Source organism: Acipenser ruthenus, chromosome 54, assembly GCF_902713425.1.
Source record: "Acipenser ruthenus chromosome 54, fAciRut3.2 maternal haplotype, whole genome shotgun sequence".
NCBI classification, from domain to species: domain Eukaryota; kingdom Metazoa; phylum Chordata; class Actinopteri; order Acipenseriformes; family Acipenseridae; genus Acipenser; species Acipenser ruthenus.
In genome coordinates, this window is record NC_081242.1 from 6,571,998 (window position 1) to 6,586,210 (window position 14,213).

Consider the following 14,213-nt stretch of genomic DNA (forward strand, 5'->3'; position numbering starts at 1 on the left):
TGGCTTCAAATCCCATTTACTAAGAAGCAAGTGTAAATGCTCCCCATCAGGTAAGAGAATAATTAATGGTACCGTTTATTAATAACTATGTATTAATCTGACATTCTAGTGCATGCATTTCATTGGGGATTATCTGTGGTAATGGTACTTGAAAATTGAGGGAGCTCTTCATTCTGTTTTTTTTTTTTTTATTTACAGCATTTAATCAACATTTTAAATAATTGCCATTTGACAGATAAAAGTGCTTTCATAGTTGTTTTAAGCAAGGTGTAAAAAAAAGTACTGACTGCTCTGTTTATATATGTACGTTTTACAATAAATATATATGCAGTCAAAAAAAATGTATTTGAACACCTGTAGTTTTAATTTTATTAACAATATTACAATAGTATCTGTATTACCGTTACACAGTTTTCCCTGACAGCACTCATCTCGCGGGAAAGCTGTTGTTACAGTACAAGTTGATGCACATCCCTTGCTGACGGTGACACCTATCAATGAATGCAAAAAGAAAGTTAGTCATAATTCTATAACTATTATCTCATCAATTGACACAGGCCTTTGTTACTCTTGCCATTTCAAACATTGTATTAGAGAATAAAAACAATGTGAAGCCTGTAATAAAAAGTATTTTAGCTTGGATTTGTAGGTGGAGGTACATTTTCAAAACAGCCCTGATTGTAGAGATACATTTATCTGGCTTGAATACTATTGTTAGCTGATTGAATGGTGACTTAAATGTGGGAAACATTAGTGCAATGTAAACTTGTCTCTTGTGATGACTGCAAATATGTTCTTGTCCTTATTTAGAAAGAAGCTGCTGGAAAAATCTATGTTAATCCCAACACTAAGTAGGAATGTACGAGAGAAAGAGAAGCCAGTTAAACTTGTTATAGTCAGAGAAACCCGGCCCTTCGGGATCATTACTTACCAGTTCCAGTTAGTTTGTAAGTGGTTTTACAGAACTTGTCACCATACCCACAGACTGTTATATCTTTACAATTAGATTCATCTGTCAAGTCAGTGCAGGTGTAGCATTTCAAGAGGTCCACTGCAAAACAAGCCAGGGAGAGCCAATGAATAAGGAAGGAGAGGCTGGGCTACGGCTGGCTCAACATACACATACCTGATAGTGTTTCAACACGTTTATCAATCTCTTCATAATGAAACATTGATAAAGTCCTATTGATAAAACATTACTGTCTACCTGACATTTGTAAATGTGAACATTTCAGTGCTCCCCTTATCATTGACTGTTACCCAGCCCATCTCATCTCAGTATCTCTGCTAAAAGCCTAACCCGGATGCAGCTGAGTTATAACTATTAACTTGAACGATAACTATTTTTTAGCAATCTCTTTCTGCAATGAGATCCCATTTACCAAGGTGAAGTTGTGTGACTACACAAAGAGACAGTGTAGTGCAAGCATTCAATAAGGTTTCTAGTTTGAGTGAGAGCAGCTACACTGGAGGATGATTACAGCCCTTTTATTTTTTATTTTATTTCTGATTCCCGTTGTTTTGTTTGTTTGCCTCCAGGTGGTGTTTTGTTAAAGTTCTCCAGTTAGAACATGTGAATATGTGACCAATCAGTGTGCCGCCTCAGTGACTGCCATTGTATAATTAACAATAACGTTAGCATTACCGTTACACTGAGATGTACCGCAGCACTTCACAGTAGCGGATGGTGTGCAAGCCTCAGCACATGCCTTTGATACTGGAACATCTATAAAAGTAATACAACAAACAAGATTCAGCACCAGACACCCTTAGCAATCAATTGACATTGAATGTATTCTCATTGTCAAGGGGGTCCTGGAAGGCACAACACCACTGCATGTAATGTATGTAAATATAGATCTCAATACCACCATCGTATGAACTCTTTATTAATCTCACAGGTGATTCCCACAGCCTGGGTGATATATCAACCCCTTATTAAAATACAGTGCAAAAAGGTCTGTGATAAAGTGCCATATAGAGCAAATTACAGGTCTGGAAAACCACAGTTAACTATTGTATTAATTTTATTGTTTATAAGTCAACTCAGAGTGTAATCATGAACCTGCAACCTTCAAGACTCTCACTGTACTTCACAAATACCACAACATACATTTACTATGGAGTGGACCCACAGGCCCTTGTCCTTTAAATGTGCAAAAGAGGAACGAGCTGGTGACAGAGACACAGGTATCAGTCACCTTTCCCCTTGTGATCCAGCTTACCTGGTGCAGTGAGGGTATAAGTGCTCTGACATAGTTTGTCAGCTGCAGCGCAGGCTGTTGCTGCACATTTTGGTTCGTCAGCTTCATTAGTACAAGTGTTGCAACTCAAGGCATTTCCTGAAAGTCAAACACAGGGGTTTAATGAATCGGTCTCCAGCAGCTCATTGCACTGCCATCCAGAATCAAAGGCATGGAGGGCTATTCAATTGAGCTAAACTGTGGTCGATCTGTAATGGCTAATTAAACTAGGAACCTGATGCTTTGTGTGGCAAGATTAAGAAAGTCAAACCTCTTCCTGTAGAAATAACTATGTGAGCGAGGAGAAGGGCTGTCTTCGTGATACAAACGAAGAGAGGATTTAGGGATTAGATCACTTGAATATTAATTTTAAACAATAAAAAGGGTTAATATAACACTTTAGTAATATTGTGTCCTTGTTTCTCATTTTGTAACATAAACCTACATTGTCTCTCTTCAAAAATGTAATAAAAATATAATTAATAAAACATCCCATGGTGTTTTTAAACTATATACATATCAAAGATTAATGTGAAAATAAAACATACACAAGCAAACCAAAAATGTATCAATTTGGTGGATTTTAAGGCTTGGGTGGAACTGTTTTAACGTTTAATAGCAGCCTTACCATTACAATAGCCTGTTTTGCAGCAAGTTGTCCTCACGTTTTTGTCTGCTGTATTGTCAACAGCTTTGCAATCAGCTGCACAGGACTTAGTGACAACAGGCACTCCTGTAAGGTGGAGAAAAGCAAGGTTAGTGGTGACAGAACCAGCTAGTGCCAAATCAGTGATTCTGACAAATCAATAAGCAGGGCATTTATACAGAATCAAATCCTCGGTGACTCTACACTAACATGTACATATTACGGTACCAGCATACTGCTTTTATTTTTCCATGTGGGACAATATTGCATGCTCTTGAAAAAAGAAAGTGCCCACTGAAGGTTAATATGTGAGGCATAAGTTACTGTACAAAGTTATGTGTTCCGTTATTCTAAAACAGGGCTCTACCATGCTTAATAATAGTCAGTTGATGATAATAAAGTTATGTATTTTAAATCTCTAAACATGGGAAATGTGGCTGCAAAGTAGCAATGAAGCAGTGAGGTGTATGTGATGTTAGATTTGAGGATTACGAAAAGGATTGCTAGGAATGGACTCCTTAGACATGAACACAACTGCTCTCAACGGCCTCCGTTCACCAGCTGGAATTCACAAGCACCAAACTGGAAACACAAAGAATAGAAACCCCAAATGAAGGAGAAGCTCTTACCTGCCCCGTTCAGTTTGTAGTCACTCTTGCAGAATGCTTCAGCTGCACATGGACTCGAAGTACAGGAACTTTCATCGGTTGTTTCAGCACATTTGAAGCAAATCAATTTATCTGTAAAACAAGCAAGACCTAGTTTAAACAATACATTTGAGTAAGTAGGGGGCTTGGTGGTCCAGTGGTTAAAGATTCAATCCCAGCTCAACCATCGTGTCAAGCTGAGTGTGTGAGACCCTGAGCAAGTCTCTTAACCTCCTTGTGCTCCGTCCCTCGGATGAGACGTTAAACAAACAAGGTCCGATTGGAAGTGACTGCAGCAGCAGTTGTTGAGTCGCTTTGGATAAAAACATCTGTTAAATAACTAATTCATAATAATATAGAGCTATAAATATGTTTATAAAGATGAAAGTCTTAACAGGCACACATGGTTCCTTTCCTCTTATAAAGAATATCTTCAATCTCTATATCAGTTTAAAAATAAAACTACTTAATACATAAAACTTACAGACCCTACAACCGAATCCATTACACTATAACACTCAATGGTGTGAAATTTAGAAAGAATCACATAAATATCTTAAGTACAAATGGCTTCAAATCCCATTTACTAAGAAGCAAGTGTAAATGCTCCCCATCAGGTAAGAGAATAATTAATGGTACCGTTTATTAATAACTATGTATTAATCTGACATTCTAGTGCATGCATTTCATTGGGGATTATCTGTGGTAATGGTACTTGAAAATTGAGGGAGCTCTTCATTCTGTTTTTTTTTTTTTTATTTACAGCATTTAATCAACATTTTAAATAATTGCCATTTGACAGATAAAAGTGCTTTCATAGTTGTTTTAAGCAAGGTGTAAAAAAAAGTACTGACTGCTCTGTTTATATATGTACGTTTTACAATAAATATATATGCAGTCCAAAAGAAATGTATTAGAACACCCCGTTGCTTCTGTAGTTTTGATTTGTTGGTAGCTGTTAGTGATTTTATTAACAATATTACAATAGTATCTGTATTACCATTACACAGTTCTCCCTGACAGCACTCATCTCGCGGGAAAGCTGTTGTTACAGTACAAGTTGATGCACATCCCTTGCTGACGGTGACATCTATCAACAAATCCAAAAAGAAAGTTAGTCATAATTCTATAACTATTATCTCATCAATTGACACAGTGCTTTGTTACTCTTGCCATTTCAAACATTGTATTAGAGAATAAAAACAATGTGAAGCCTGTAATAAAAAGTATTTTAGCTTGGATTTGTAGGTGGTGGTACATTTACAAAACAGCCCTGATTGTAGAGATCCATTTATCTGGCTTGAATACTATTGTTAGCTGATTGAATGGCAACTTGAATGTGGGAAACATTAGTGCAATGTAAACTTGTCTCTTGTGATGACTGCAAATATGTTCTTGTCCTTATTTAGAAAGAAGCTGCTGGAAAAATCTATGTTAATCCCAACACTAAGTAGGAATGTACGAGAGAAAGAGAAGCCAGTTAAACTTGTTATAGTCAGAGAAACCCGGCTCATAGGGATCATTACTTACCAGTTCCAGTTAGTTTGTAAGAGGTTTTACAGAACTTGTCACCATACCCACAGACTGTAATATCTTTACACATAGATTCATCTGTCAAGTCAGTGCAGGTGTAGCATTTCAAGAGGTCCACTGCAAAACAAGCCAGGGAGAGCCAATGAATAAGGAAGGAGAGGCTGGGCTACGGCTGGCTCAATTAGACACATACCTGATAGTGTTTCAACACGTTTATCAATCTCTTCATAATGAAACATTGATAAAGTCCTATTGATAAAACATTACTGTCTACCTGACATTTGTAAATGTGAACATTTCAGTGCTCCCCTTATCATTGACTGTTACCCAGCCCATCTCATCTCAGTATCTCTGCTAAAAGCCTAACCCGGATGCAGCTGAGTTATAACTATTAACTTGAACAATAACTATTTTTTAGCAATCTCTTTCTGCAATGAGATCTCATTTACCAGGGTGAAGTTGTGTGACTACACAAAGAGACAGTGTAGTGCAAGGATTCAATAAGGTTTCTAGTTTGAGCGAGAGCAGCTACACTGGAGGATGATTACAGCCCTTTTATTTTTTATTTTATTTCTGATTCCCGTTGTTTTGTTTGTTTGCCTCCAGGTGGTGTTTTGTTAAAGTTCTCCAGTTAGAACATGTGAACATGTGACCAATCAGTGTGCCGCCTCAGTGACTGCTGTTGTATAATTAACAATAACGTTAGCATTACCGTTACACTGAGATGTACCGCAGCACTTCACAGTAGCGGATGGTGTGCAAGCCTCAGCACATGCCTTTGATACTGGAACATCTATAAAAGTAATACAACAAACAAGATTCAGCACCAGACACCCTTAGCAATCAATTGACATTGAATGTATTCTCATTGTCAAGGGGGTCCTGGAAGGCACAACACCACTGCATGTAATGTATGTAAATATAGATCTCAATACCACCATCGTATGAACTCTTTATTAATCTCACAGGTGATTCCCACAGCCTGGGTGATATATCAACCCCTTATTAAAATACAGTGCAAAAAGGTCTGTGATAAAGTGCCATATAGAGCAAATTACAGGTCTGGAAAACCACAGTTAACTATTGTATTAATTTTATTGTTTATAAGTCAACTCAGAGTGTAATCATGAACCTGCAACCTTCAAGACTCTCACTGTACTTCACAAATACCACAACATACATTTACTATGGAGTGGACCCACAGGCCCTTGTCCTTTAAATGTGCAAAAGAGGAACGAGCTGGTGACAGAGACACAGGTATCAGTCACCTTTCCCCTTGTGATCCAGCTTACCTGGTGCAGTGAGGGTATAAGTGCTCTGACATAGTTTGTCAGCTGCAGCGCAGGCTGTTGCTGCACATTTTGGTTCGTCAGCTTCATTAGTACAAGTGTTGCAACTCAAGGCATTTCCTGAAAGTCAAACACAGGGGTTTAATGAATCGGTCTCCAGCAGCTCATTGCACTGCCATCCAGAATCAAAGGCATGGAGGGCTATTCAATTGAGCTAAACTGTGGTCGATCTGTAATGGCTAATTAAACTAGGAACCTGATGCTTTGTGTGGCAAGATTAAGAAAGTCAAACCTCTTCCTGTAGAAATAACTATGTGAGCGAGGAGAAGGGCTGTCTTCGTGATACAAACGAAGAGAGGATTTAGGGATTAGATCACTTGAATATTAATTTTAAACAATAAAAAGGGTTAATATAACACTTTAGTAATATTGTGTCCTTGTTTCTCATTTTGTAACATAAACCTACATTGTCTCTCTTCAAAAATGTAATAAAAATATAATTAATAAAACATCCCATGGTGTTTTTAAACTATATACATATCAAAGATTAATGTGAAAATAAAACATACACAAGCAAACCAAAAATGTATCAATTTGGTGGATTTTAAGGCTTGGGTGGAACTGTTTTAACGTTTAATAGCAGCCTTACCATTACAATAGCCTGTTTTGCAGCAAGTTGTCCTCACGTTTTTGTCTGCTGTATTGTCAACAGCTTTGCAATCAGCTGCACAGGACTTAGTGACAACAGGCACTCCTGTAAGGTGGAGAAAAGCAAGGTTAGTGGTGACAGAACCAGCTAGTGCCAAATCAGTGATTCTGACAAATCAATAAGCAGGGCATTTATACAGAATCAAATCCTCGGTGACTCTACACTAACATGTACATATTACGGTACCAGCATACTGCTTTTATTTTTCCATGTGGGACAATATTGCATGCTCTTGAAAAAAGAAAGTGTCCACTGAAGGTTAATATGTGAGGCATAAGTTACTGTACAAAGTTATGTGTTCCGTTATTCTAAAACAGGGCTCTACCATGCTTAATAATAGTCAGTTGATGATAATAAAGTTATGTATTTTAAATCTCTAAACATGGGAAATGTGGCTGCAAAGTAGCAATGAAGCAGTGAGGTGTATGTGATGTTAGATTTGAGGATTACGAAAAGGATTGCTAGGAATGGACTCCTTAGACATGAACACAACTGCTCTCAACGGCCTCCGTTCACCAGCTGGAATTCACAAGCACCAAACTGGAAACACAAAGAATAGAAACCCCAAATGAAGGAGAAGCTCTTACCTGCCCCGTTCAGTTTGTAGTCACTCTTGCAGAATGCTTCAGCTGCACATGGACTCGAAGTACAGGAACTTTCATCGGTTGTTTCAGCACATTTGAAGCAAATCAATTTATCTGTAAAACAAGCAAGACCTAGTTTAAACAATACATTTGAGTAAGTAGGGGGCTTGGTGGTCCAGTGGTTAAAGATTCAATCCCAGCTCAGCCATCGAGTCACTCTGAGTGTGTGAGACCCTGAGCAAGTCTCTTAACCTCCTTGTGCTCCGTCCCTCGGATGAGACGTTAAACAAACAAGGTCCGATTGGAAGTGACTGCAGCAGCAGTTGTTGAGTCGCTTTGGATAAAAACATCTGTTAAATAACTAATTCATAATAATATAGAGCTATAAATATGTTTATAAAGATGAAAGTCTTAACAGGCACACATGGTTCCTTTCCTCTTATAAAGAATATCTTCAATCTCTATATCAGTTTAAAAATAAAACTACTTAATACATAAAACTTACAGACCCTACAACCGAATCCATTACACTACAACACTCAATGGTGTGAAATTTAGAAAGAATCACATAAATATCTTAAGTACAAATGGCTTCAAATCCCATTTACTAAGAAGCAAGTGTAAATGCTCCCCATCAGGTAAGAGAATAATTAATGGTACCGTTTATTAATAACTATGTATTAATCTGACATTCTAGTGCATGCATTTCATTGGGGATTATCTGTGGTAATGGTACTTGAAAATTGAGGGAGCTCTTCATTCTGTTTTTTTTTTTTTTATTTACAGCATTTAATCAACATTTTAAATAATTGCCATTTGACAGATAAAAGTGCTTTCATAGTTGTTTTAAGCAAGGTGTAAAAAAAAGTACTGACTGCTCTGTTTATATATGTACGTTTTACAATAAATATATATGCAGTCAAAAAAAATGTATTTGAACACCTGTAGTTTTAATTTTATTAACAATATTACAATAGTATCTGTATTACCGTTACACAGTTTTCCCTGACAGCACTCATCTCGCGGGAAAGCTGTTGTTACAGTACAAGTTGATGCACATCCCTTGCTGACGGTGACACCTATCAATGAATGCAAAAAGAAAGTTAGTCATAATTCTATAACTATTATCTCATCAATTGACACAGGCCTTTGTTACTCTTGCCATTTCAAACATTGTATTAGAGAATAAAAACAATGTGAAGCCTGTAATAAAAAGTATTTTAGCTTGGATTTGTAGGTGGAGGTACATTTTCAAAACAGCCCTGATTGTAGAGATACATTTATCTGGCTTGAATACTATTGTTAGCTGATTGAATGGTGACTTAAATGTGGGAAACATTAGTGCAATGTAAACTTGTCTCTTGTGATGACTGCAAATATGTTCTTGTCCTTATTTAGAAAGAAGCTGCTGGAAAAATCTATGTTAATCCCAACACTAAGTAGGAATGTACGAGAGAAAGAGAAGCCAGTTAAACTTGTTATAGTCAGAGAAACCCGGCCCTTCGGGATCATTACTTACCAGTTCCAGTTAGTTTGTAAGTGGTTTTACAGAACTTGTCACCATACCCACAGACTGTTATATCTTTACAATTAGATTCATCTGTCAAGTCAGTGCAGGTGTAGCATTTCAAGAGGTCCACTGCAAAACAAGCCAGGGAGAGCCAATGAATAAGGAAGGAGAGGCTGGGCTACGGCTGGCTCAATTAGACACATACCTGATAGTGTTTCAACACGTTTATCAATCTCTTCATAATGAAACATTGATAAAGTCCTATTGATAAAACATTACTGTCTACCTGACATTTGTAAATGTGAACATTTCAGTGCTCCCCTTATCATTGACTGTTACCCAGCCCATCTCATCTCAGTATCTCTGCTAAAAGCCTAACCCGGATGCAGCTGAGTTATAACTATTAACTTGAACGATAACTATTTTTTAGCAATCTCTTTCTGCAATGAGATCCCATTTACCAGGGTGAAGTTGTGTGACTACACAAAGAGACAGTGTAGTGCAAGGATTCAATAAGGTTTCTAGTTTGAGCGAGAGCAGCTACACTGGAGGATGATTACAGCCCTTTTATTTTTTATTTTATTTCTGATTCCCGTTGTTTTGTTTGTTTGCCTCCAGGTGGTGTTTTGTTAAAGTTCTCCAGTTAGAACATGTGAACATGTGACCAATCAGTGTGCCGCCTCAGTGACTGCCATTGTATAATTAACAATAACGTTAGCATTACCGTTACACTGAGATGTACCGCAGCACTTCACAGTAGCGGATGGTGTGCAAGCCTCAGCACATGCCTTTGATACTGGAACATCTATAAAAGTAATACAACAAACAAGATTCAGCACCAGACACCCTTAGCAATCAATTGACATTGAATGTATTCTCATTGTCAAGGGGGTCCTGGAAGGCACAACACCACTGCATGTAATGTATGTAAATATAGATCTCAATACCACCATCGTATGAACTCTTTATTAATCTCACAGGTGATTCCCACAGCCTGGGTGATATATCAACCCCTTATTAAAATACAGTGCAAAAAGGTCTGTGATAAAGTGCCATATAGAGCAAATTACAGGTCTGGAAAACCACAGTTAACTATTGTATTAATTTTATTGTTTATAAGTCAACTCAGAGTGTAATCATGAACCTGCAACCTTCAAGACTCTCACTGTACTTCACAAATACCACAACATACATTTACTATGGAGTGGACCCACAGGCCCTTGTCCTTTAAATGTGCAAAAGAGGAACGAGCTGGTGACAGAGACACAGGTATCAGTCACCTTTCCCCTTGTGATCCAGCTTACCTGGTGCAGTGAGGGTATAAGTGCTCTGACATAGTTTGTCAGTTGCAGCGCAGGCTGTTGCTGCACATTTTGGTTCGTCAGCTTCATTAGTACAAGTGTTGCAACTCAAGGCATTTCCTGAAAGTCAAACACAGGGGTTTAATGAATCGGTCTCCAGCAGCTCATTGCACTGCCATCCAGAATCAAAGGCATGGAGGGCTATTCAATTGAGCTAAACTGTGGTCGATCTGTAATGGCTAATTAAACTAGGAACCTGATGCTTTGTGTGGCAAGATTAAGAAAGTCAAACCTCTTCCTGTAGAAATAACTATGTGAGCGAGGAGAAGGGCTGTCTTCATGATACAAACGAAGAGAGGATTTAGGGATTAGATCACTTGAATATTAATTTTAAACAATAAAAAGGGTTAATATAACACTTTAGTAATATTGTGTCCTTGTTTCTCATTTTGTAACATAAACCTACATTGTCTCTCTTCAAAAATGTAATAAAAATATAATTAATAAAACATCCCATGGTGTTTTTAAACTATATACATATCAAAGATTAATGTGAAAATAAAACATACACAAGCAAACCAAAAATGTATCAATTTGGTGGATTTTAAAGCTGGGCTGGAACTATTTTATCAGTTAATAGCAGTCTTACCATTACAATATCCTGTTTTGCAGCAAGTTGTCCTCACGTTTTTGTCTGCTGTATTGTCAACAGCTTTGCAATCAGCTGCACAGGACTTAGTGACAACAGGCACTCCTGTAAGGTGGAGAAAAGCAAGGTTAGTGGTGACAGAACCAGCTAGTGCCAAATCAGTGATTCTGACAAATCAATAAGCAGGGCATTTATACAGAATCAAATCCTCTGTGACTCTACAGTAACATGTACATATTACGGTACCAGCATACTGCTTTTATTTTTCCATGTGGGACAATATTGCATGCTCTGGAAAAAAGAAAGTGTCCACTGAAGGTTAATATGTGAGGCATAAGTTACTGTACAAAGTTATGTGTTCCGTTATTCTAAAACAGGGCTCTACCATGCTTAATAATAGTCAGTTGATGATAATAAAGTTATGTATTTTAAATCTCTAAACATGGGAAATGTGGCTGCAAAGTAGCAATGAAGCAGTGAGGTGTATGTGATGTTAGATTTGAGGATTACGAAAAGGATTGCTAGGAATGGACTCCTTAGACATGAACACAACTGCTCTCAACGGCCTCCGTTCACCAGCTGGAATTCACAAGCACCAAACTGGAAACACAAAGAATAGAAACCCCAAATGAAGGAGAAGCTCTTACCTGCCCCGTTCAGTTTGTAGTCACTCTTGCAGAATGCTTCAGCTGCACATGGACTCGAAGTACAGGAACTTTCATCGGTTGTTTCAGCACATTTGAAGCAAATCAATTTATCTGTAAAACAAGCAAGACCTAGTTTAAACAATACGTTTGAGTAAGTAGGGGGCTTGGTGGTCCAGTGGTTAAAGATTCAATCCCAGCTCAGCCATCGTGTCATGCTGAGTGTGTGAGACCCTGAGCAAGTCTCTTAACCTCCTTGTGCTCCGTCCCTCGGATGAGACGTTAAACAAACGAGGTCCGATTGGAAGTGACTCTGCAGCAGCAGTTGTTGAGTCGCTTTGGATAAAAACATCTGTTAAATAACTAATTCATAATAATATAGAGCTATAAATATGTTTATAAAGATGAAAGTCTTAACAGGCACACATGGTTCCTTTCCTCTTATAAAGAATATCTTCAATCTCTATATCAGTTTAAAAATAAAACTACTTAATACATAAAACTTACAGACCCTACAACCGAATCCATTACACTACAACACTCAATGGTGTGAAATTTATAAATAATCAAACAAATATCTTAAGTACAAATGGCTTCAAATCCCATTTACTAAGAAGCAAGTGTAAATGCTCCCCATCAGGTAAGAGAATAATTAATGGTACCGTTTATTAATAACTATGTATTAATCTGACATTCTAGTGCATGCATTTCATTGGGGATTATCTGTGGTAATGGTACTTGAAAATTGAGGGAGCTCTTCATTCTGTTTTTTTTTTTTTTTATTTACAGCATTTAATCAACATTTTAAATAATTGCCTGTCACAAAGACGGCCAGAGTGGGTGGCGTCAGACCAGAAGAGGAATACACAGACACAGAGTGGTTGTGATGAGCTGAGTGCAATGGCTGCACTCAGCGTTTATTAACAAATAAAAGGTTTTAAACGGTACACAAAACAGGACACGGCACTTGCGCCAAAATAAAGAGACAAACAAAACGAACACACACTAACAAACAGGGACGAACAAACACGGTGAGTAAAGCAATATTTACGTTCTTTCTTTCTTTCTTTCACTTTTTAGTTTCTCCTCTCTCTCCCGTTCTCCACTCACCGAACACCTAACACGAGTGACTAAAAATGTGCCTATTTATACTGTTGTGCTGGGATTCAATTACTAATTAATTATTCACTTGAATCCCAGCACGTGAATTCATTACGTGCAACCCCGTGCCACACATTATACACATTTTATCTGCACGTGAAGTGATGTGCCATCCTCGTGCCTAAATATAAATCTACCTTTTTAAATACACGTGAAACACAGACCCGTTTATATCCCGTGTACCAATCTATACACCAACATTAACACACGCACCATACATACAACACATAACACACAAAATACACACAGGGGCGGGCACTTTGCCACATATACCCCCCCCTGTGCAAAGCACACATGGCCTCAACGGCCACCTCCCCCCTTAAATACCCAGCAGTCCAGGCCAAAGTCTCGGGCTGGGAAGGGAGGCTTCAGTGGGCCCATGGCTGGAAATGCTGTCAGCTCCCCTGCCGGTAGTGGCACGGCTGACAGCATGCTGGTCCCGTCCTGCAGCGGAAAAGCTGCTTGTGGGATGGTCTCCTGACCTCCCCTCTTCTTCGTAGCCGGCCGCTCCCTCTTCCGGGGCTCCGGCCACAGTCTCTTCTGCAGCACAAGTGCTGCAGTGGGAGCCGGTCTCCGGACCTCCCCCACGATCTCCGGCAGCGAAACTGCTGCAGTGGGAGCAGGTCTCCTGACCTCCCCCACGATCTCCGGCAGCGAAACTGCTGCTGAGGTTGGTGGTCTCCAGACCTCCTCCCCCTTCTTTGTGGCCGACAGCTCCCCTTTCTGGGGCTCCGGCCACCGTACTCCCTGTGGTGGAGGTACGGAACGCAGAGACAGCTCCTGCTGTTCTGCTTCTGGCAGTGGCGGAGGCAGAGGCAGCTCCTGCTCCTCTGCTCCTGGAAGTGGTGGAGGCAGAGACAGCTCCTGCTCCTCTGCTCCTGGCGGTGGTGGAGGCAGAGGCAGCTCCTGCTCCTCTGCTCCTAGTGGAGGAAGCGGTGGAGGTGGCGGAGGCAGAGGCAGCTCCAGCTCCTCAGCTCCTGGCGGTGGTGGAGGCAGAGGCAGCTCCAGCTCCTCTGCTCCTGGCGGTGGTGGAGGCAGAGGCAGCTCCAGCTCCTCTGCTCCTGGCGGTGGTGGAGGCAGAGGCAGCTCCAGCTCCTCTGCTCCTGGCAGTTGGGCTGGTGTGCGGCGCGCTGCCCTCAGCAGCATGAATAGAGGCTGCTGGGGGACACCAGCCTCCTGCCCCTCTCCCCCCCAAAAATTTTCAGGGGGTTGAACCGGTAACTCCTCCCCTTCCGGCTCTTGGGGCTGAACCAGCAGGCATTTTCCCTCTGCTGGTGGCTTGGGTCCCAGGGCTGTG